Here is a 24195-nt window from a genome sequence, read left to right as displayed (position 1 = left end):
AAAGGCACTATATCGGCATCTTCTCTTAAGGCAAAGCTTGAGCGTCCCTCTAATTTTTAGGTACGTAAACACTGCATGCACATCAGACAGAAAAGCCAAACTTCGTTTTACATCCATACAGAAGAAGGGAAAAAATTATTCCCAGCTTGGAAAGGAAACACAGTGAAGCATCAATTTGAAACTTCACATACTTTCTTCACAGCGGCTTCTGAAAGTATGTTACAAGGAAAAAAATGATTCCCAGCTTAGAAAGGAAACACACTGAAGCATCAATTCACAACTTCACATACTTCCGTGACAATGGTTTCTGAAAGAAAGTTTTGTGAATGCCACTCTTATCAGTGGCTGCAAAGGCATAGTTCACGAGCAGCGGCTTTATGAATCTTGAGCACACCAACTTAGCTACATCATGATGGTGCTGGCTGTTGGCGCAGTGAAAGAGGCCAGACTTTGAAACAGCTGGTACAGAGCGTTTGCAGTGGTTTGTGAAGCGTTGGGCATTTTTGAAGTGCTGTCTGGACAAATATCCGCAGGGTCTCTAGGACATGAAGCAGGCTATCTGAGGGGTATAACAATCCACCTCTGTCCTGGTGAAAAGTGAACATTTGAAGAGGCTGCTTTGTCAAAGGTTTGGTGACGATTGCACTGCAGCTATCACATTGCATATGCTCCTTAACAACACGGGAGATATATCCACCAACATAAACTGTTGCTGACACTTGCAGTGTTGCAAACCTTGCCACATCTGGCTGCTTTAGATGTTCCAGTACATTTACAGCTTGCTTTGGAAGCTCAGCTGAGCTTTTCGACACCTGTGGAGTTTAGATTAAAACACCCTTGGATGGTCCAGGCTTTTCAGCGCAAAGAACGTTACTGTCCAGCGACACAGCTGCGATGCCCGTCTTCAAAACTTTTTCTAGCCCCGAGATCGCAGAACGGACATCCAGCTGGTCATTGCAACCCACCGACCGCCTTAGGGTCTCAAAAAATGATTCGATGGGGTCACTGCTAAACTTCCTTGTTAATATAAAACCAAACTTTTCTCTAGTGAGAAGGTAGCGGACGCAATGAACAGTACAGTATGTCATAAGCAGGAGCGCTTCATATGTTTCAGCCATAAAGAATCCACGAGGAGATGATGTATTGCTCTTCAACTCCTCCATGTACAGGGGAAACGTGATTTCTAGCCACTCAAGGCGATCATCATCTGGGCTGTCGTAGTGCCTCACATCAGGAAAGCGTTGCTGGACATGTTGCACAGTGTTGCTTGTATCATGCAAAAGGAACCATCGATACACATTTCGCATGAAGGTTATTGTCGGGCCTGCAGCAGAAAAAGCAGGATGGCAGCTATGGAACGCTTGCGTCATGAGAACTTCTATTGCTGAAGTAACCTCGGAAGAGAATACCTCCACTGCCCTCTTAACATTCATTTTTTCAATGTTATTGGGGTAGACGTGTTTCCTGCTTAGGTTCCTCACTGGCCTGACCAGCCATGTTTTTTGCATTTCATAGAGTTTTTTTAGGTGGGAAGAGTACACCTCACCAGCTTTGCCGAGGTCTCGTGACAAAAACTTCGACCGCACATTTTTCATTATGTGACAGTAATCGAAGCTTAGGAAAAGTTCTCGGTCGGGATTGCATGGGTGTTGGATTCTATAGGTCAAAAACCCACCACAGAGCTCTTTCATAGCACTTACGTTGATTTTGTGATTATCTGTCACCTGGCGCACTATTTCGAAGCCTAATTCTTCCACTTTTTTCATCACATAGAGAAGCAACTTCGATAGCTGAGAGCCGCTTAACCCTTTCGTAAAAAAGTATGCAACAGGAATCTTATAAGTAGTGCTGAGCCCATTTATCACAAAGCATAGCAAGGAGTTTGCCAAAACAAGCTCACTGTCAGGTGAATTTGCTATGCGCATATCAACCTGACCAACGGAGCAATCTCGCTGCTTGTATTGAAGCTTGGGCTTTATCCGCATCTCATCTACTATCAGTGAGCAGGTTCTAGATTGGGGTGCACCAAGCTTCTCTAGTTCAGCCTTCGGCCTGGCTTGCACTAAGTGGTTGACACCTGTCTCACCCGAGCTGCTCCCAAGGTAATTCAAAAGGGTAGTTCTGCTAGGTAGCTTGAGTAGCATCTCCCTCCTTTCGTGCTCGTAAGCTTTTGTGGAGAGGTGGCGCAGCACGATGCAATGGCGCACTACGTCTTCAGTCCAAGTTGGATTTTTGCGGCTAAAGTTAACAATTTGATCCCATTAAAAAAGAGCTGAAATATTCTTCTCTTCTGCCTGCTGACGAATGTACTGCAGATTACCAAAATTGCAATCATTTTTCAATTTTTCAAGCTCTGTTTTGTAGTGGTCTACAGTGCGTCGAAGCTTTTAAACCTGTTTCTTGAGATCCCTTTCTCTGCGTTTCAATCTTGCTCTTTCATTTGCAAGTAAGCTGGACACTCCAACATTCACTTGAATTCCTTGGTGTGAAAAATTCGCATGTGTACTATTTGAAGCCTCCTGCGGTTCCTTTTCATTTTCAGGTTTGGCCTGTTCATCTCTTTCTGGATAAGACGGGCTGGCCTCTTGAGAATTGTCCTCTGACATTTCTGCTTCTGTGCCGTCCTGGAACTTCTGCCGCTTTGTAGCCGGCTCAGGTTCCTTTTCGTTGGTTTTCGGAAACGCCATTTTCCTGATGCTTTCTGTACTCCTTTGATGTAACTGCCTTGGCTTCATTCCAGGGTATTCTGGAAACAAGGAGGGCACTACACCTTTCTTGAGGCGGCGCCGTTTGCCCTCCGCAAAGTCGGTTTCCTTGAAGTGCCGGCTACACACTCTTGAATAATTCGAGGTTGTGTTCGGCACCGTTGTCCCTCCGTATGGCTTTCAACCACTGCCCGTAGCACCGTGTCCGCCGGAATTTCGTGGAACGAGATTCCTGGAATCTTGCTTTTCCCACCTGAGCGGCAACGTGGCACACAGCAGTGTGCCATTAAGTACCTGCAAAGGCAACTGTCAGCGGCTTAATAATGCGCTTTGATATTACAATCGTATACTTAAAAAGTTCCGTGCAAGCACAAGTTCATCGAGCACAAGCACAACAACAAAACTAAGGGCTGGCAGTCTGAGAAGATGCGACCACTAATACTGATCGAATTATAGACAGAGTACGCCACAGGCAGATTTAGGCAGGATAAAAATAACATTATTGCTATCCAGACAAAACAATTCTTGGCTCACCGTTAGAAGGGAGCCGATGGTACCGCATGCGTTGATCGTCACCGATATTTGGGTCCCTGACGCATGAATTTAGCGTCTAAGCAGTGCTGTCACAATAACGAACGCCAGTAAGGTTAAGTTTTTGCACGTGTGAGCCGAAGAGAATGAATCATGAGTGTATAAGGATCAAAATACGCGCGACGGAGCGACTGCGTGGTGCAGCCACGGCGAATGCAGACGAACCCCAACGTGACTAGCGCCACCACTCGGCGCTAAGTGGCGTAGCAGCAGAGTCGCGTCGACGGCCGCGGAGGGCGCATCCGGCCGGCACAAAAAAAATAGAGGAGGCTATGATTTTGCAGTTATATCGTGGGCACATCTTCCATATATTCTTATAAACTGAGGCAAATATATATATTTTTTTCACCTTTCCCACGACTTTTTAGTAGCCTGTATCTATGCGTAATCGAACTTTAAACACTATAATGCTCAACAAAAATATTGATTTATTTATACCACTCATTACGTTTGATTACGATAGCACATGTTACCTCAAATATCTCCATCACCGGCCTTGGTAGAACGAGAGGAAGAAGATGGTTTACACGGTATGATGGAGCACTGAACAAGGGTAAAGGGGGTACGCCTCAGTTCGCAGGTAAAGCCAACGTTTCGACAAGTGGACTTGTCTTCATCTGGGCTTAGACGAAGAAAAGTCCACTTTTCGAAACGTTGGCTCTACCTGCGAACTAAGGTCTGCCCCCTTTACCCTTGTTCTTAGATGAATTTGAATTTAGAAAAAAAAAAATTATGGGAATTTGCTTCAGTTTATAACAATATATGGAGGATGTGCCCATGATATACCTGCAAAATAATGGCAAGCTAGGTTTAACAATTATTTATATTTTGCAACACTAACGAAGCAAGAGTAATTAGAAAGGAGGGGGCAAGGAAAATCATTCTTAACATACTCAAAATTCCTTTCCATGTCCTATATAATGTGATTCATATATTTTGGCATATAGTTGTCTAGAATGCCTTGAATGTTTATACTGCATAATCTTCTTTGAGGCTGAGTATGCTGAAGTGGTGAAGAGAAACATGTTTGGGACATCCTGATGGCAGACATGTTCACACTCTTAATATTGTGAAAGAAGGCCAGGTCCAGACGGCAAGGTCGTGAAGGCAAGGCAAGGTATGCCGTGTCAGCGTTTAATCTGATGGAGAAAAACCCAAGCGCGCGCCAGAGCCGGCGCCGCGGGACGATGATGATGGTCTGTACAAGAGGAAGAAGATCATGGTATGTAAAAATGAAAGAAGATCCGTGGAGAGCTCACACAATCTGCCCGGGGGGTCGGAAGCGGCCAGCCTGGCCGCTCCTAACCAACCGATGTACCGCGGCGCACAAACGGCTTCAAGCGAGATACATGAACAATTTCAGTTCCACGGTGGCGTCGGTCAGCTGGGGGATCAACAGGTGTGACTAGGTAGTTTACTGGGGAAGTTTGGTTGATTACCTTGTAGGGACCAAGATAGCGGTGCTGAAATTTATCACTAAGGCCAGGGGTGCGCAGTGGTGTATAGAGCAGTACTTCGTCACCAGGACGAAAAGAGACGACGCGATGCTTCGAATCGTAGCGACTCTTGCGGTCTTGCTAGCACGCTTCTGTGTTGAGGCGGGCAAGATGACGGCATCTGGCCACACGGGATAAGAACTGGGCTGATAATGATGAGGAGTAGTCGGGCGTAGAAAAGAAGGAAGTGTCGAGGATTGTAGTAGGAGAACGGCCGAAAACGAGGAAAAATGGGGAGTAACCGGTAGTCCGCTGTACTGCAGTATTATAGGCGAATGTGACGAATGGTAGAACAGTATCCCAATTTCGATGATCCGGTGTGATGTACATGGATAGCATATCCGATAGGGTGCGGTGAAATCGCTCAGTCAGACCGTTAGTCTGGGGATGGTAGCTTGAGGTTGTCTTATGGAGGGTCGATGACGCACGAAGAACTTCGGATACGACTGTCGATAAGAAGGCCGTCCCGCGGTCACTTAGAAGCACCCGAGGAGCGCCATGACGCAATACAATTGACCGCAAAAAGAAATTAGCTACCTCTTCAGCGGAACCAGTCGGTACAGGGGCCGTCTCAGCATAGCGTGTAAGGTGGTCGACAGCTGTTATAATCCAATGGTTACCACCATTGGAGAGAGGTAGGGGACCATATAAGTCGATGCCGACTACGTCGAATGGTGCGGCGGGACAGGGAAGGGGCTGTAGGAGACCAGCGGGGGAAGAGGTCGGCCGCTTGCGGCGTTGGCACAGGTGGCAGGAAGCAACGTATTTAGCTACGGTGGTAGACAGGCCAGGCCAAAAGAATCGTCTTTTTACGCGGTCGTATGTTTTGTTAAAACCAAGGTGACCTGCAGTAGCGTCATCGTGGAAAGCCGCTAGTATACGTGGGCGAAGCACACGCGGTACGACTGGGAGCCAGCGAGTTCCATCAGAATAATACACGTAGCGGCGTAGTATGCCATCTTCAAGCTTGAAATTGCGAAGCTGTCGGCGAAGCCTAGCGTTGGGTGGGCTCGAAGCGCCGATAAGGCGGTCGATGATGGGCCGACAGTAGGCATCAGCTAATTGCTGTGAGCGGAGAGCGTGCTTGTTCTCAGAGTCGTCAAAAGAAACTGCCGTAATATGCGTCGGTGGAAGCGATGATCGGCTGTGGTCAGAGGTGGAAATGCATTGTGAAGAAAAACAGCAGGCTGATTCCGAAACCGGGCAGCGAGAAAGAGCGTCGGCGTCTTGGTGTTGGCGGCCCGATTTATAAATGACGTCGAAATGGTATTCTTGCAGGCGTAGAATCCAGCGGCCAAGTCTGCCTGTCAAATTTTTCAGCGAAGATAACCAGCAAAGAGCATGGTGATCGGTCACAACTGTGAAATGCCGACCATACAGATAAGGGCGAAACTTTTGAACAGCCCAGACGACGGCGAGACATTCCTGCTCGGTAATGGTGTAGTTTTTCTCAGCTGGAGTCATGGTCCGACTGGCGAAGGCAATCACTTTCTCACGTGAAGTTGCATCGCGCTGCAGAAGTACAGCGCCAAGACCGTGACCACTGGCATCAGTGTGCAGGATGGTAGGAGCGCTGTCGCTGAAGTGGCCAAGAACTGGATCTGATGTGAGGGCGTGCTTTAGGTCGTTAAAAGCAGTGTTGCACTGTTCAGTCCACACGAAAGGGCTGCGCGCTTTAAGTAGTTCATGAAGTGGCGCAGCAATAGTTGCAAAATGTCTTATAAATCGCCGGAAATAGGACGCCAGGCCGAGGAAACTCCGCAAATCTGTAGACCGTTGCGGAAGAGGAAAATTCAAGACCGCGGTTATTTTTTCAGGGTCTGGGCGAATGCCGTCATGGCTGACCAGATGTCCTAATATTTTAATTTCCTTCTCTGCAAAGTGGCACTTCTTTGTGTTGAGCTGAAGGCCCGCTGAAGCAAGACACGTGAGGACTTCATTGAGGCGCGTGAGATGGTCGGCAAAAGTTGACGAAAAGATAACAATGTCATCCAAGTAACATAAACAGGTTCTCCATTTGAGGCCACGGAGTACAGTATCGATCATTCTTTCAAATGTTGCGGGTGCGTTACAAAGGCCGAAGGGCATAACATTAAACTCGTAAAGTCCGTCAGGAGTTGCGAAAGCGGTTTTTTCTTTGTCGTCCTCATGCATAGGTATTTGCCAATAACCTGAGCGGAGGTCCAAGGTCGAGAAATATTCGGCACCTTGGAGAGAGTCAAGGGCGTTATCAATACGCGGCATCGGGTAGACGTCTTTGCGGGTAATTTTGTTGAGTGCGTGATAATCAACACAAAATCGTACCGATCCGTCCTTTTTTTTTAACTAATACTACTGGGGAGGACCATGGGCTTGTTGATGGACGAATAATATCGCGACGGAGCATGTCATTGACATTTTCTTCAATTACTTTTCGTTCCGAGAGAGAAACCCGATAAGGTCGTGGGCGTACAATTGAGTTACCTTCGGTAAGGATGCGGTGATGTGCAACACTAGTCCGTCCCAGTGGTGGGGAAGTGGCATCAAAAATGGCTTGGTGGGCTTGAAGCAATTGCAGCAATTCTTGATGTTGGTTTGGCTTGAGGTTCGGATTGATTATCTTCGACAGCATGGAAAGAGAGACTTGCGATGAATCGCGTTGCGGAGGTAGCGGGGCAGTGAGCACCATCATGGATATAGGGTGAGCATCCACTATGCATGGCAGGGAAGTTCCTTTAGTCAGCACGAGGGATTCACGGGAAGTGTTCGTGGCAGCTACTATTGCAGAGCTGCTGCGGAATCGTACAAGGCTTGATGGGAAGGCGATTCCACGGGCAAGATGACGATGATATGGTGCGATGAGTACATCCCCGTCACTGATGTGTTCGGAAGAAACGGTAATAAGTGTTTCGCACTGTGGAGGCAATACAGTATCAGCTGCGGCAATGAGGAAATGATGCCGTGCAGAAATGTCAGATGAACAATCACTGTCTGTCATATGGATGACACGGTCGCCACAAGAAATTAACGCTGAAGTTGTTGACAAAAAATCCCATCCAAAAATCATCAAATGCGCACACGGTGAAAGCACAGCAAACTGAACATGGTGGCGGACGCCGTCTATAGCAACTCGAACTGTGCACTTTGCTGAAGGGTGCAGAGGGACGCCATTTGCTCCACGAAGTTCAGGTCCATCATATGGTGTCGTTACTTTCCGCAAACGGTGGCACAAATCAGCACGAATAACAGAAAGTGCAGCTCCTGTGTCAATCAAAGCTTCGACCGGTAATCCTTCAGCTAAAACGGAAATCATATTATACGGGCGACGAGGAGGACTTTTTGTAAGTTCGCAAAGTGCAGTTTCTCCTCCGGAAACTGCATCGCTTAGTTTTCCGAATTACGGACAGGAACAGTTGTTGCTGGTCGAAGTGGCGAAATAGTGCGGCGGTATGGGGAAGGGGACCGGCGTCGGGATACATGAGCCCCACTTGGTTCAGACGAGGATACCGGCGGTGGTGAGAATCGACGAGGTTGACTAGGAATTGGTCGTCGCTGATAATATGCAGGTGTGTCACTTTCGAAGGCGTCATAACCACGTCGCTCATTCTGAATGCGTCGACGACAAAAGCGAGATATATGTCCTCGAATTCCACAATAATAGCACACTGGGCGAGAGGGGCGCCAAGGTGCGTAATAGGGTGGCGTCGGTTGAGCCGTCGTCATGGCGTTGATGTGGTTGTAGGGTGGTGCTTGGGGTGGGGGAACAAAAGGAGGAGGGGATGCAGTGACGTGAGCGTAAGTCGGTGCTGGGCGAGGTGCAGGAGGATCAGGCGTGACAGGGTGGTTGATAGTGGCCAACTCTTCTTTAATGATGTGGCGGAGGCCGGCGTCATTAGGAGGAGACGAATGATCGCACCCGTGCCGGCAGAAAGGGCTGAGAGCTTGGAGCTCCTCGCGGATTATCGCTCGAATCATGGCTCGTAGATCGAGGTCAGTAGAGGTCGGGGCAGTAGTGAAGCTGGGCTGCAATCGGGAGGACTGTAGCTGGTCGAGGCGTTGGCAGGTCGTTATAATGGAATCAACACTTGATGGATTTTGGGCAACTAGGGTGTTATATGCCATTGAATTGATTCCCTTCAATACATGGTGTACACGTTCAGATTCCAGCATAGTGGGACTGATACGCCGACAGAGTGACAGCACGGCCTCTATGTATGACGCATAGGACTCATCGGGACCTTGACGGCGGGTAGCGAGCTTGTTCCTTGCGATCTCCGTCCGAACAGCCGGGTCAGCGAAGTACTGTCGGAACTGCTGCTTGAAAGTGGGCCAGTTTGTGGTGTGGGGCTCGCGGTTAATAAACCAATTTCTGGCGACCTCAATAAGGTAGAAAGATACGTTCAGAAATTTCAAAGCACCATTACCGGTTGTAGGCACTGCAGCGTTCATAAGTGTCAAGCCAGTCATCGACGTCTTCGTCGCGACGACCAGCGAACAGCGGCGGGTCGCGTTGTCGTGTGGGCACCATCGGAGGCGGCGGTGTAGCCGAGGTAGAGGGTCCGGCCGGGTCGGGACTGCTCTCGGTTGACATGACGATGGTAGTGGTTAAACGGCGACCGGAACGTAGCTCCAGCGAGAGGCAGGGCACAAGGCAGCAAGGGGATCTAATTTCACCTCCACCACTTGTGAAAGAAGGCCAGGTCCAGACGGCAAGGTCGTGAAGGCAAGGCAAGGTATGCCGTGTCAGCGTTTAATCTGATGGAGAAAAACCCAAGCGCGCGCCAGAGCCGGCGCCGCGGGACGATGATGATGGTCTGTACAAGAGGAAGAAGATCATGGTATGTACAAATGAAAGAAGATCCGTGGAGAGCTCACAATATGCTCAACTATACAGAACCATTTCCTGCTATACATGCTTCAAGAGGAAAAGAGGGTAATCTTCAATACTAGTAGGTTGCAGTTAAGGCAAAAGACTTAACTTACTTCGAGATGCAGCTAAATAAATCGACGCAGCCTCTACATATGACGATGAGCGACAACAATGAAACAACATTTTCACATTATTACCGTGAAAGCCTTAAATATTAGCCCAAAACACAGGACACGAACTCAAAACCTTCAGGTACTTACGTGGACATCACCTAGAGTTCAGTAAAGGAGGCTTTAGATCTCATTAACAAATTGGTTGCTTCTTATTCAACAAAGTAAATAGAATGTACTGTCATGCTCAATACGAGTTGCAACGCATCACGATTGAATCAATTCTGGCATCCATGCAACAATAAATTAGTGAGCATTTAGGGAGAGCATGCAACTTGTAAAAATAATAAATGAACTCTGTTATCCATTTCTTCAACTGAATGAATAAATTGTGAGCAAGGCTATAGTCAGTGTGTGCCAAGAACATAGCTTCTACTGCATCATGTGCGTTGTAGTGCATATTAGGTGCGACAGTGCATTTTCAGAAATTTTATGCAAGTCAGAAATGTATTAAGCACATGATGTAAAATGCATTACTAATATGCATGATATTTACTAGTGTAAATTATTTAAGACTGCCGTCTTGCCATGCTAATACCTGCTAAGTAATGTTTTTACGCATGATAGTCAGGCACAACTAAAGAATGAACCAGCAGTTGCTCTACAAGTCCCTTCAGCAATTGCCATCAAACAGTTTCATGATGGCATGGTTGATCCAAGTGCAGAGTGTTTATTCACCTTTCCTAGTCATCAAAATAAATATCAGTTGTGCAAGTTGTTCTATGGAACCCTAATATATACAAAGCCTCAGCAATGATTAAATTGCTCAAAAACTAGAGATGAAAGTCTATTTATGTCCTAGCAACTAAAGGGCTTTATCCTTATAGTAACACTTGTCGGGCCTTCGGTCCTCGGCCGCGGCAATACAGTCATGCACTTTAAACTCGCGCCAAATGCAGGCGCGGCAGCACATGCGCGTGAAAGCGAATCCGCGCGTTGGAAGCCGGGATAGTGGTTTCCCGATAAGAAGGCCGCGCGACAGGGGGGAGGGGCTTTTTTTGCTTCGTCCGGCGTGGACAACGTTTGGCGGGGCGTACCTGGATGGAGTGTTCTTTCGTCGTGTCGTGTTTGGACAGGGATTCCGGACGTTCGGCCTGAGTGCCTGATTGTGCTATTGTTCCTTTCAATTTTTCTGTTCCGTGAAGATTGTTGCCTTCACACTGTCGCGGTTTTCCTTGTTTCTGTTTATCGCAAAAGTAGCGACTTCGTTATTCTCCTTGTGTTTGCCCAAAGTAAAAGCGGTTCGCCAAATTTGATCTGTGGTTGTCCGTTGTACGGAATATTGCGCCTCGCGGACCCTCCCCCTTTCCGGGGCGAAGGAAGTGGCCTTCATCTGGCGCCCAACTGGTGATTTTTTCTTTCTTTTTCTTTTCTCACTGCTTTGCCGTTGTGCTTGCTCTTGTTTTTTCTTTTCATTTTTTCGAGACGCCTCCGTACTTCTTGACTACCAGCACCGGGAACCGCCCCCCTCCCAGAACCGGTCGTGGACACTTCTACAGCGCTCCTTTCGACGTTGGACGGTACGGCATTTGCGCCAAAAAAAGCTCTCGACAACGTAAGCTACGCAAATTTTTCTGTCATCAGCCCTCGCCACATCCATCCAGTGTTTAACTGCCGGTAACATTTTGCGGGTGTTTTGTTCGCCCATTTTCTATGCCAGACATGCATTGCCGCTAATTCGATGCACTTGCGTTCCGGAAAGGTTACGCGAATCACTACTGCGATGTCTGACGACGATAAAGCTACCACCCCACCGGATATGTCCGGCATCGTCACCCAGTTAGCCGCAATACTAGAATGTCAATTGCAGGTGACACCGACAGATAGCTTCCGCTTGCAGCTCGCAGTGCCAACTTATGACGGCCACACTGATAAAAATATGTGGCACACTTTCTTCAAGAGATGGCTGATTACCGCAACGCGCAAGCCTTACCTGATGACATACTCCTTCAGCGCGTTCTGCCAGTAGCCCTCACGGGCTCCGCCGCCCGTTGGCGGCGTCGTCTGTCATTTCAAAGTTGGTCTCACTTCGAGCAGCTCCTCCGAGCAGAGTTCCTCCCCCCAGACTATGCGGTCCGTATGAAAGACGAACTTCGCGCTCGCACTCAAGCAGAGGACGAAAGCCTCCAGGAATACATACGGTCATTTCAGGAGCTTTATGAGCGCGCAGACCCCCTGGCACCCGAATCGGAAAGAGTGACACGGGCGATCCGCCAGTCCCACCCGCGCTTCCAGGCCTACCTAAGGGGCCGCCCCTTCCTTTCTCTTGACGACCTGGCAAAAGCTGCATCGGATATTCAGGCGGCAATGTTGGCAGAAATTTCTTATCAACCCCCACCCCCTCCTAGCGCATCCCTTGAGCCGTCATGTGCGTGGCATGGTTCCTCTGTTTCAAGCAGGGTGATTCCGGCACCGCCCCCCCGGGCAGTGGACCCGTTCTACCACCACTCCATGGCAGCCGGGCTCCCTTTCAACCTGCCTCCCTGGAATCTGATCCGGCAGTACGTGCCCGATGCCGCGGCAAGACAACCCAGGAACCAGCCTACCGGACTACGGGTGGCTCACATACGAACCCGCCGGTCTGCTTCCAGTGCGGTGGACGGGGACACTTCAAGAGCCAGTGCCCAAGCCCCCGGGGGTCCCGCCAGCAGGGAAACGACGAGGGCCGGCGGTGGTAAGACGCTACCATTTGCCGGCCAGCCCTGCGCTTTTTTCGGTGCACGCAGATCCTGCGACCCCTCCTCCACTGACTGGCCGACTTCCGGGGATGGCAGGCCGAGCCGGGCCTCATCCAGTGACTGACCGAGAGAAAGGGGTGGCAGGCTGGACCGGGCCTCCTCCCATGACTGGCCGAGAGCGAGGGGTGGCAGGCCGGACCGGGCCTCCTCCGATGACTGGCCGAAAGCGAGGGGTGGCCGGCCGGACCGGGCCTCCTCCGATGACTGGCCGAGAGCGAGAGGTGGCAGGCCGGACCGGGCCTCCTCCGATGACTGGCCGAGAGCGAGGGGTGGCAGGCCTGACCGGGCCTCCTCCGATGACTGGCCGAGAGCGAGGGGTGGCAGGCCGGACCGGGCCTCCTCCGATGACTGGCCGAGAGCGAGGGGTGGCAGGCCGGACCGGGCCTCCTCCGATGACTGGCCGAGAGCGAGGGGTGGCAGGCCGGACCGGGCCTCCTCCGAAGACTGGCCGAGAGCGAGGGGTGGCAGGCCGGACCAGGCTTCCTCCGATGACTGACCGAAAGAGAGGGGTGGCAGGCCGGACCGGGCCTCCTCCGATGACTGACCGAGAGAAAGGGGTGGCAGGCCGGACCGGGCCTCCTCCGATGACTGACCGAGAGAAAGGGGTGGCAGGCCGGACCGGGCCTCCTCCGGTGACTGACCGAGAGAAAGGGGTGGCAGGCCGGACCGGGCCTCCTCCGGTGACTGACCGAGAGAAAGGGGTGGCAGGCCGGACCGGGCCTCCTCCGATGACTGGCCGAGAACAAGGGGTGGCAGGCCGGACCGGGCCTCCTCCGGTTGCCGCCTGCTACAATGCGGGCGTAGGAACGTGGCCAGCACGGAGCCTGGTGTTTTGGTCATCTCATCACCCGGCAGCCAGGGTACGGGGCGGCTGCAGACGTTAGCCTAAAGGACGGAAGAGACGTGGAAAGCTGTTTCCTCTGCCCAGACAGCTCCGGCACCAGAGGTGATTGGCGGCCCCCTGGAGCGTGAAACACGGCCCCAGGACGTCAAGGACCAAACGGTAAGCGATTTGCCGTCCACGTTCCGCCTCCAGGATGCCTGCCCTGATAAAGCACCGTTGGTTACTGTTAAAATAGCGGGGATAGAAGTTCCCGCTCTACTGGACACCGGTTCCACTGTTTCTGTTTTTGGCGATGAGGTTAAGCGAGCATGCGATTCAAGACATTCGCAGTTACGAGAAGTGACTACAAAGCTTCGAATGGCGTCGCCACAGATAGCGTCAGCAACCTCTGCAGCACGCCTAACAGTTACCGTGAATGGTCGCAAAATAAGGCAGCGCTTCCTGCATCTTTGCGGACTTTCTTGTCCGGTAATTTTGGGCCGTAACTTCATCTCGAAGGAAAAATACAGCGCAGAGAAGGACGAGGACAAAATGAAGACACATAGGACACACGAGCGCTGACTTGCGCTGTATTTTTCCTTCTTTGCGCTGTATTTTTCCATCATGAATAACCAACACGCCCAGACTGCTACGGTATTGAACTTCATCTCGAAGGCAGGAATCATTGTCGACCTACATTCAGGCAGCTACCGATACGGCATTAATGCAGAACCACTCAAATTCATTACAAAGATTACAGAGCGTCACTCAAATCTTCTGGTCGCGGATCCCCCTCCAGTCGGAATCGCAGAATGTTGTGTTCTCACTGTCCTGCAGTCTTTCACAGGGTCACAAACGGAAAGATCCAGGATCCAGGCTACACTTGAGCCCTTCGCTACTATGTTCACGGAGGCTCCTGGAAAAGCTAACGTGCTGACGCACAGGATTGACACCGGCAGCTCCCGTCCGATCCGTTTCAACCCCAGGCCGTTGATCGTCCACAAGCGAGGACTCCTGGATGCCGGTCTGAATGAAATGGTGGCTACCGGGGCAGTAAGACCCTCAAAGAGCCCTTGGGCTTTTCCCGTTGTTCTTGCGCCTAAGAAAGACGGCACAGCACGCTTATGTGTCGACTATCGGCGGCTGAACGCTGTGACAGACTCGTACCCTTTTCCGTCAGTCGACTCTGTTATGTATACGCTTGGATCAGCGAAATTCTTCACTACTCTAGACTGTAGCAGGGGTTTTTTGCCGATACCGATTCACCAGAGTGACATCGAAAAAACTGCATTCACTTGCCATCGGGGATTGTTCGAGTTTGTTCGACTGCCTTTCGGCTTATGCAATTCACCTGCTACCTTTCAGCGCGTGATGGATATAGTGCTGGGAGATGCGAAATTCAACTACGCAACGGCATACATGGATGATGTGGTGTTTTCAGAAAGCCTAGATGAACATCTGATCCATTTAACCACTGTTTTGCAACGGATGCAGGCCGCAGGCATCACCATTAACCCACGCAAAGTACAGTTGGTTTCACGCAGAATCAACCTGCTTGGTTTCATTGTTGAACAGGGCACAGTCCGGCCTGACGAGGAGAAACTGCAGGCCATATTGCAGCTGCCATCACCAACAAACGTCAAGAGCCTGCAGCGATTCTTGGGCATGGTCGGTTTCTACCGCCACTTTATTCCAAACTGTGCGGACCTGGCAAGACCCCTTCATCAGCTCCTCCGAAAGGGCGCCCGTTGGTCCTGGACAGACACGGAGCAGGAATCTTTTCGGGCGCTGTCAACAGCTATCGCAGATACTGCTCTTCTGCGTCTCCCGGACCTAAACCGGCTCTTTACAGTGCAGATTGATGCGAGTGAGTATGGAATAGGTGCCGTTGTACTTCAGGATCACGGAGGGAAGCTTTGCCCCTTGGCATTTGCAAGTCGCACTCTCTCATCACCGGAACGAAACTACACGGTAACAGAGAAAGAGTGCTTGGCAAATGTAATTGCGCTAAAAAAGTTTGACATGTATTTGGATGGGGCTGAGTTTACAATTCAGACCGATCATCAGGCACTGTCTTGGTTGTCAAAGCTGCAAAACCCAGCCGGCCGTCTAGCCCTCTGGGCGCTCGCTCTGCAGAAATATAATTACAGGGTGGAGTACAAGAAAGGCACCTTCAACAAGGCAGCCGACGCCTTGTCCCGAGCTCCGTTACCTGCAGATGGCGAGCAAGCATCGCAAGTCCTGGTGATCGCAGAAGCTGCTGATGCCTGGGGAATGCTGGTTTCCCGTCAACAGCTGCTCGAAGCTCAGCTAAGGGATCCTCAGTGCATCCAAATACGAAAGGGCCTGGACAGCGCCAACCCTGCAGGAAGCACAGCGCCTACCGGCAGCTATGACTGCTACCTGGAAGCAGAGGATGGACTTCTCCTGAGATATATTGCCGCTGCCGACACAGATGGTGGTGAGTCTCCATTTCGTGTTGTCGTACCACGGAGCCTGCGCAAGCTCTTTTTAGAGTATTTTCACGACACATGCCTAGTAGGCCATAGCGATGGCAAGAAAACGTATGAAAAGTTGGGTCGCGTCGCAACTTGGCCTCGCATGAGAAAGGATGTCGTGATACACGTCCGTACTTGTCTCGCATGTCAGACAGCGAAGCCAAGGGGAGGGAAACCACCGGGCTTCTTTCAACCCGTGGAGAGCCGTTACCTGTGGGAAATTGTTGCATTTGACGTAATGGGCCCTTATCTTTATACCCTGGGCCCTTAGAATTATACCCGCTGCGTAAACTTGACTCGAAAGTAATCTGGGATAAGCTCCTAGACGCATTCACCAGGTTCGGCTTCCCGGCGCAGCTTATCACTGACAATGCCACGTATTTCACAGGCAGGGTATTTGCTGACACCTGCAAAGCTCTCGGGGTACAGCATAAAAAGACTACTCCCTATCACCATCAGTCTAACATAACAGAACGGGTGAATCGAAACCTGAAAACCATGCTCGTTGCTTTCACAGACCGTCACAAAGACTGGGATTCCCGTGTGCAGGAAATGGCCTTTGCTACAAGAACCACAGTAAGCAGGTCGACTGGTTTTACGCCGGCGGCTATACTTCTTGGTCGGGAGCTTCGATTTCCTATTGAACGTGCCCTTACTCACGACTCTGAACCAAAGACTTCCAGTTATTCCAGATTCATCGAGGACCTATCCAGCCGCCTTGCCAGAACTCTGAGGGAGGCCAGAGAGAACTTGGACCTCGCCCACCTGGAACACTGCAGCCAATACAACAAGGGCAGACGAACATTGGAGTTCGCGGTCGGCGAGGAAGTACTTCGTCGCACGCACCCCCTCAGCGACGCAGCAAAAGGGTTTGCAGCCTCCCTCGCGCCACGATGGGATGGTCCTTATGTAGTAGCAAAGCGCATTTGTCGTTTGGCTTATCTTCTGCGTAAGAAGCATGGTGGTCGTGTAATCGGGCCCATAAACGTTTCTGGCCTCAGGGCATACAACGAGCGCACATCAACCACGTAGCCTACTCTTGGCATTACAAGGGTTGAAAACATATTTTGTGCTGGCGTATATCAGAAACGTTATCTCCTTATTGTGGCATTCGGCACTTGTGCTGCGTTCTCACCTTGCGCAGAATGGAGCGGTTCAACCCAAGATTGAGCAGCAACTTCGGGTGGGACCACCGCAACCGCCGTCGGCGTCGCGAAACCACCCGGTCTCCTTACGACCCGCGCCCTCCGCTGATTCCCCGAGCGCATCGTCGAAGACAAGCGGCGACGCTGGAGGAGACAGGTCAAAGGCGGGACGTGGCAACCTGGTGCCACATCGGAGGCGGGATGGAGGCCAGATTTTCTCGGCAGACCCCTGGCACCTTCAGGAGCGCCCCGAGAGGGGCTGTCTACCGGCGCCGGCACCATTCACCGGCCGCAGTGCCGATAACCTGCGCCGCGGCGATCCTCTCCGCCCCCTCGCAGAGGAGGCTAACGTCGGCTGGTGCCGGCTTTGCGACACTTGTGTAGTGTCGCAGGCTGCACACGTCGCCAGCACCGGCCACCAGGAGCAGCAGCGGCTCCACGATATCCTGCAACGTGCACTGGAGCCTGGGGCACCCAACGACGCCCAGCGTCGCATGCTGGCGGACTTTGCTGTCGCCGCTCTCCGTCGTCAAGAGCGCTGTGTACCGCCGGCCGCCGACCAGGAAGATTTGCTGGACTTGGACTCTTAATGCCCCCGAGTGCTCTTTTTTTTTGTTGTTTGTGGCTATATTGTATTTCTCGCACCCTTTTTTTGTTGTTGTGTCGCGTCACTGGTGTGTCGCGTCTTGTGAGGGGGGGAGTGTCGGGCCTTCGGTCCTCGGCCGCGGCAATACAGTCATGCACTTAAAACTCGTGCCAAATGCAGGCGCGGCAGCACATGCGCGTGAGAGCGAATCCGCGCGTTGGAAGCCGGGATAGTGGTCTCCCGATAAGAAGGCCACGCGACAGGGGGGAGGGACTTTTTTTGCTTCGTCCGGCGTGGACAACGTTTGGCGGGGCGTACCTGGACGGAGTGTTCTTTCGTCGTGTCGTGTTTGGACAGGGATTCCGGACGTTCGGCGTGAGTGCCTGATTTTGCTATTGTTCCTTTCAATTTTTCTGTTCCGTGAAGATTGTTGCCTTCACACTGTCGCGGTTTTCCTTGTTTCTGTTTATCGCAAAAGTAGCGACTTCGTTATTCTCCTTGTGTTTGCCCAAAGTAAAAGCGGTTCGCCAAATTTGATCTGTGGTTGCCCGTTGTACGGATTATTGCGCCTCGCGGACCCTCCCCCTTTCCGGGGCGAAGGCAGTGGCCTTCACACTTATCTCTTAAATATGTAACCAGTACAGAAATTACAACACCCGATAAAAAGATTTTTTTACATCAAGAAGGTGCCAGGTGGATAGGAGATATTGAACACGAAGAACGCTCCAAGTAGTAGTGCCATTGCTTTCTCCATGCTTGCAATGCTAAAGCACTCTTCTTCATCCACTGCCAGCACAACTCGATGGATGTCCCCCATGTCTGAGCCTGCATGTGAAAACCACATTACTTCACATAAAACGTCATCACGGGTACACAAAACAATTATGATTTGCAACATACTTTGCATAATTAAGTACACGGACAAATATGAAATGAATCTCGAGGATAATAACATACAGGACTATTGTTTCTATGTTAATATAAACTGTCCAGTTGTAAGATGAGCAAAAACTCTCAACATGGTGCAGCCCGCCTTTCTTGATTCAGAATGAGTTTGTCTAGCAAGAGCGCTGCTTCTACAAAATGAGGCTATCTATTAGCAAGAAAATATAGGAACGTTAAAAGTTCTTCAGTGGAACTGCAGATCTCTTCTTTCAGCTACTACAGATTTAGTTTATCTTTCTTTAAAACAGAATTCTGTCGTACTTGTTTTGCAAGAAACTTTTCTTACAACTGAAAAACATTTTCATGTACAAAATTATCGATCATTTCGACAAGATCGGCAGTCAAGAGGTGGTGGGTTACTAATTCTAGTTTCTTCAAAATTTTGTCATAGGGCTGAGATTTCTTTTCATTATTCTACTTTAGATTCTGAATTATTGGCTTTAGATTTTGAAATTCCAGGGTTCAGTCCGTTTACATTAGCGAATGTTTATTTCCCTCATGGTGTTCAGGACACCAGGTCTCTAGACCACTTACTAGTTCATTGTCAAAATTCGGTTATTTTAGCTGGAGATTTTAATTCTGGCCATGTTTGGGGGGTTACAAGACGGATCTCTGCGGCAAGCGTCTGTGGGATTGGCTTTCAAACAATAACCTTAACTGCATGAATTCTTGCCTACCAACTTCTGTACGTGCTCACAGTCAATCTGTGATAGATTTACTTTTTCCAGCACTAGTGTTTCTATACTCAATTAGTCGACAGTTGATGGTGGCACCTCTAGCAACCATATACCTATCGTTTTTGAGGTTAATTGCTGCTTAACTCCGCCGACATCTCAGTTGAGATAATACGTTAATTATAACCAGTTTCACTCATTTTTTATTTCGTTTCTTGAGTCAGTGGTTGAGGCTACGGAAGAGTTAAAATCGCAAACCTTATGCCAGGCTATTGCATCCTGTCGTAAGAAGTGTGAATTTTTAGTACGTGCATCAAAAGGCAATATATCAACAAAATGGTGGAATGCAGATTGTTCGCGTGATTATTGAAGAAGAAAGGCTGCTTGGAAGAGGCTCCTTCACAACCAGAGTCCCAAAAATTGTCATGACTATAAATTTTTTGCAGCTAGATTTAAACGCACAGTCGCACAAGCGAAAGATAATTATGATACTGAGCATTTCAATTACCTTTCACAATCTAATAACCGACGTGCACTTTCTAGGTTTTTAAAATCACGGAAAAAGATTCCTGTCTCAGAAAATTTACCCTCATGTGTTTCGACTCCTAAAGAAGCTCTCAAAACAGTAGAAAACGTCGCTAAAGGTTTAGAAAAGCGTTTTTGTCAACACTTCCCAAATCCCCTATGTTTTGAAGGCTCCGCCTTCTAGAATACGGGTCCGCGAGCGATGGTCTCGCCCGACGAATGAAAAACGAAGGCTTTCTTAAAAACACCGGTTTATTCCGGATCAACAGAAAAGTATAAAATAGAAAAGAAACAGCATTGGTGAAAACTGCGCTGGAAACATGCCGTCGAAGTGCGCGACAATAGACTATGCAGAATAAAACGGAACATTAGTCAGGTCTTCACCGCGACAACAACACACACTGCGGCTCGTATAGGGCGAGTACAAAGCGTTGATTACGGTACAAACGCATTGCTACTCGCGTGGCAGCACTCACGCTAACACTCCTAAGGCTTCCTTGAAGGCGCCGCTTCCGTCTTTGCCTCGTAGGACTCCGCTCCGTCGTCCGTGTACATCCCGCCGGCTTGGGACGCTGCCACGCCGCCCTTCTCTGGCCGGCCGCCCGGCGAAGAAGCCCCGAGCCATGCTTCCGACGCGCTTATCTGCTCTCTGTTTCGCGCCGATAACATGCCGCCCCCGCTCCGGGCAGCTCGTTCGTGCGTACTCGCGCTGCCCGGGCAGCGTATTGCCAAACCATATCCCGTAGGCGCACTGGAGCACACGACGCTCTCAGCGAGCTAAACGGCGATTATTGCTGAAAGGTCTCTCTGAACGCAACCTAAAAGTAACATACACTCGCTGTAAAGGGCTATTGTTGCTGAAAGATGTCTCTGAACGCAACCTAAAGGTAACATGCACTCACTGAAGGCAGGAAATAATAATGATGAAAGTAATTGTTTAGTGTAACCGTTCCCATACTGAAAGGTGTTTGTGAACGCAACCTAAAGGCAACATACACTCATTGAAGGCAGGAAATAAATGCGATGAAGGGATTAAAAAAAAAGTCAGAAGAAAATGACAACACAGGAGTAGAACAGATGTTTCAGGGGCATAATTGCAGAGGTGAGTGCTGTACGTCAATCCAGTGCGCCAGAAAAGCGACGGGAACGGCGGCCTTTAAATGCATATTATTCGTTCAGACAATATATCCGCAATTTGTCGCCAGGTGGCGTTACTCAGAGCAATCATGCGCCGGAGCGTCGTCTGCTCGAGTGCTCCTACGGGATATGGTTTAGTAATAAGCGCCCGGGCAGACACCAACACAAACAGAAAAAAGCGCGCGCGGTTTGAAACACTAAAATGGGCTGTGGGGCCCCACACTCCCCCCCTCTCAAGACGGGCACCTCCCGAGGTGTAAAACAAAAATAACGCGGGATAAGGACGGAACTGGTACTGCGCTGGCGAGGCGCATGCTTGGAGGTATCCGCCGAGCGTGGGTACACGTAGTGCCTGGTAGGTCAAGTGGTTCTATGTGGCTAGTGGACGGCCGTGGTAAGCTCGGAGATCGGCCACGTTGACTGGTCCGGCTTCTCGACCACCCTGCACATGGCGAATAAAGTAGGAAAGCCGAGACGCGCGCTTTGTTATCGTGTAAGGACCAGTCCATCGTGGAGCGAGAGAAGCAGCAAACCCTTTTGCTGCATCACTTAGTGGGTGCGTGCGGCGAAGGACTTTGTCGCCGACTGTGAATTCCGAAGGTCGCCTTCCCTTGTTGTACTGGTTACAGTGTTCCAGGCGGGCAAGGTCCAAGTTTTCCCTTGCCTCCTTCAGAGATTCGGCCAAGCGGCTGGAAAGATCATGCGCAAATTTAGAATGGCTAAGACCCGGTAAATCAGAGCCATTCAGAGCATGCTAAATAGGGAACCTGAGCTCACGACCAAGGAGAATGGCCGCTGGCGTAAAACCTGTTGACCGGCTTAGCGTGGTTCTTGTGGCGAAGGCCATCTCCTGGATACGAGCGTCCCAGTCCTTGTGCCGCTCCGTGAATGCCACCATCATAATCTTGAGATTTCGATTCACTCGCTCTGTAATGTTTGCTTGAGGATGGTAGGGCGCAGTCTTTTTGTGCTGCACGCCAAGAACTTTGCATGTGGCAGTGAATATCCTACCGGTGAAATACGTGGCATTATCAGTGATAAGCTGAGCTGGGAAACCAAAGCGAGTGAATGTTTCTAGTAGCTTATCCCAAATTATTTTCGAGTCTAGCCTACTCAGGGGGTACAATTCTACCCATTTCGAGAAATGATCAGTGATTACTAACAAGTAGCGATTCCCTTTCACTGATCTGGGATAGGGACCCATTATGTCGCAAGCTACAATTTCCCATGGGTATCGGCTCTCTACAGGTTGCATGAGGCCCGGTGGTTTCCCTCCCCTCGGCTTCGCGGTCTGGCAGGTATGACAAGTGCGGACGAATGTCAGGACATCCCTTCTCATGCGGGGCATGTTGCAACGCGACACATTTTGTCATGTTTTCTTGCCATCGCTGTGACCTGCGAGGCGTGTATCGTGGAAGTACTCTAGAAAATGCTTACGTAGGCTCATAGGAACGACCACACGAAATGCGGACTCACCACTGTCGGTGTCCGCAGCAGGTATATACCGCAGGATCAAACCACTTTCTGCTTCCACGTAGCTGTCGTAGCTTCCGTTAAGCGCCCGGCTCCCTGCTGGGTTGGCGCTGTTCAGGCTTTGGCGTATCTGGTTGCACTGGTCGTCTGAGAGCTGAGCGTCAAGGAGCTGTTGACGGGACACCAGTGTGCCCCAGGTGTCGGCAGGAGCTGTCACAGCATGGACCGCGGGTTCTCGCTCTCCCTCACCAGGAAGTGGAGCTCGTGACAGGGCATCGGCCACTTTGTTGAAAGTGCCTCTTCTGTATTCTACTCTGTAATTATACTTTTGGAGAGCGAGTGACCAGCGGGCTAGACGGCCAGCTGGATTTTGCAACCTTGAAAGCCACGATAGGGCCTGGTGGTGAGACTCTTAATCTCAGGGTCGTGGGTTCGGGCCTCATGTTGGGCGCCAAATAAAGGCTCCGCCTTCTAGAATACGGGTCCGCGAGCGATGGTCTCGCCCGACGAGTGAAAACCAAGTCTTTCCTAAAAACACTGGTTTATTCCGGATCAACAGAAAAGTATAAAATAGAAAAGAAACAGCATTGGTGACAACTGCGCTGGAAACATGCCGTCGAAGTGCGCGACAATGGACTATGCAGAATAAAACGGAAGATGGGTCAGGGCTTCACCGCGACAACACAAAACACACTGCGGCGCGGATAGGGCGAGTAATAGGGGCAAAGCGTTGATGACGGTACAAACGCATTGCTACTCGCGTGGCAGCACTCACGCTAACACTCCTAAGGCTTCCTTGTAGGCGCCGCTTCCGTCTTCGCCTCGCAGGACTCCGCTCCGTCGTCCGTGTACATCCCGCCGGCTTGGGACGCTGCCACGCCGCCCTTCTCTGGCCGGCCGCCCGGCGAAAAAGCCCGGAGCCATGCTTCCGACGCGCTTATCTACCCTCTGTCTCGCGCCGATAACATGCCGCCCCCGCTCCAGGCATCTCGCTCATGCGTACTCGCGCTGCCCGGGCGGACACCAACACAAACAGAAAAAAGCGCGCGGTTTGAAACGCTAAAATGGGCCGTGGGGCCCCACAGTTTGTAGACCCAGTGGATACGGTTAACGATGTCCCTAAAATTATATTTTCTCAGCTTTCTTCGATTGTAATGACATTTGCGCCTGGCGCTTATGGAGTAACGTCAAAAATGTTAAAGATCCTCTTTGAGGTGTGTCCAAATTGCTTGTTAGAGTTGGTAAATTACTCCATTATTCATTCTTGGATACCTGGTGACTGGACACTAGCCAAAGTGATTCCTTTACTGAAACATAATGGTGGTGGCTATACTTTGGAAAATATCAAACCAATATCTTTAACATCAAACTTGGTAAAATAATTGAAAGGGTCGTACTCCAACGGGTTACCGAGTTTGTGGAACAAAAACATTCTTAGTCCCTGTCAAATCGGATTTGGCGCAAAATGTTCAATATGGAATGCGCATACCGACTTTGAGAGTCGAATTCTTTTTGCGCGGCGCAAAAAAAATGCGTGCTGCATTGGTGACTCTCGATATAGAGAAGGCTTGTGATATTGTAGAACCCCGAATTTTATTGCACTGATTAGAAACTCTACGTCTTCCACAATATTTAATTGAGTTTATATCTACGTTTCTACAAAACAGACAATTTTACTGTTCATTGAATGGTGTGTATTCTGCAGGTATCAACAAACCAGAGGTGTTCCTCAAGGGGCAGTTCTCTCGCCCGTGCTCTTTAAAATTTTAATGAGTTCAATTCCCACTCATCAAGACGTTCGCACGTATGCCTATGTTCTTTATGGCTGCACCTGACATTC

General features: G+C 50.1%; 2 pseudogenes; one reads left to right on the top strand and one right to left on the bottom strand.

The window, feature by feature from the left end:
• Positions 1-274: 274 nt before the first annotated feature.
• Positions 275-2992, bottom strand: LOC146180395 (uncharacterized; annotated as a pseudogene).
• Positions 2993-11534: 8542 nt separating this feature from the next.
• Positions 11535-12489, top strand: LOC146180394 (uncharacterized; annotated as a pseudogene).
• Positions 12490-24195: the final 11706 nt, after the last annotated feature.

The sequence above is a fragment of the Amblyomma maculatum genome, chromosome 9 (assembly GCF_055883805.1).
Source record: "Amblyomma maculatum isolate TAMU_Amacu chromosome 9, ASM5588380v1, whole genome shotgun sequence".
NCBI lineage: Eukaryota > Metazoa > Arthropoda > Arachnida > Ixodida > Ixodidae > Amblyomma > Amblyomma maculatum.
This window is presented reverse-complemented; position numbering and strand designations above follow the sequence as displayed.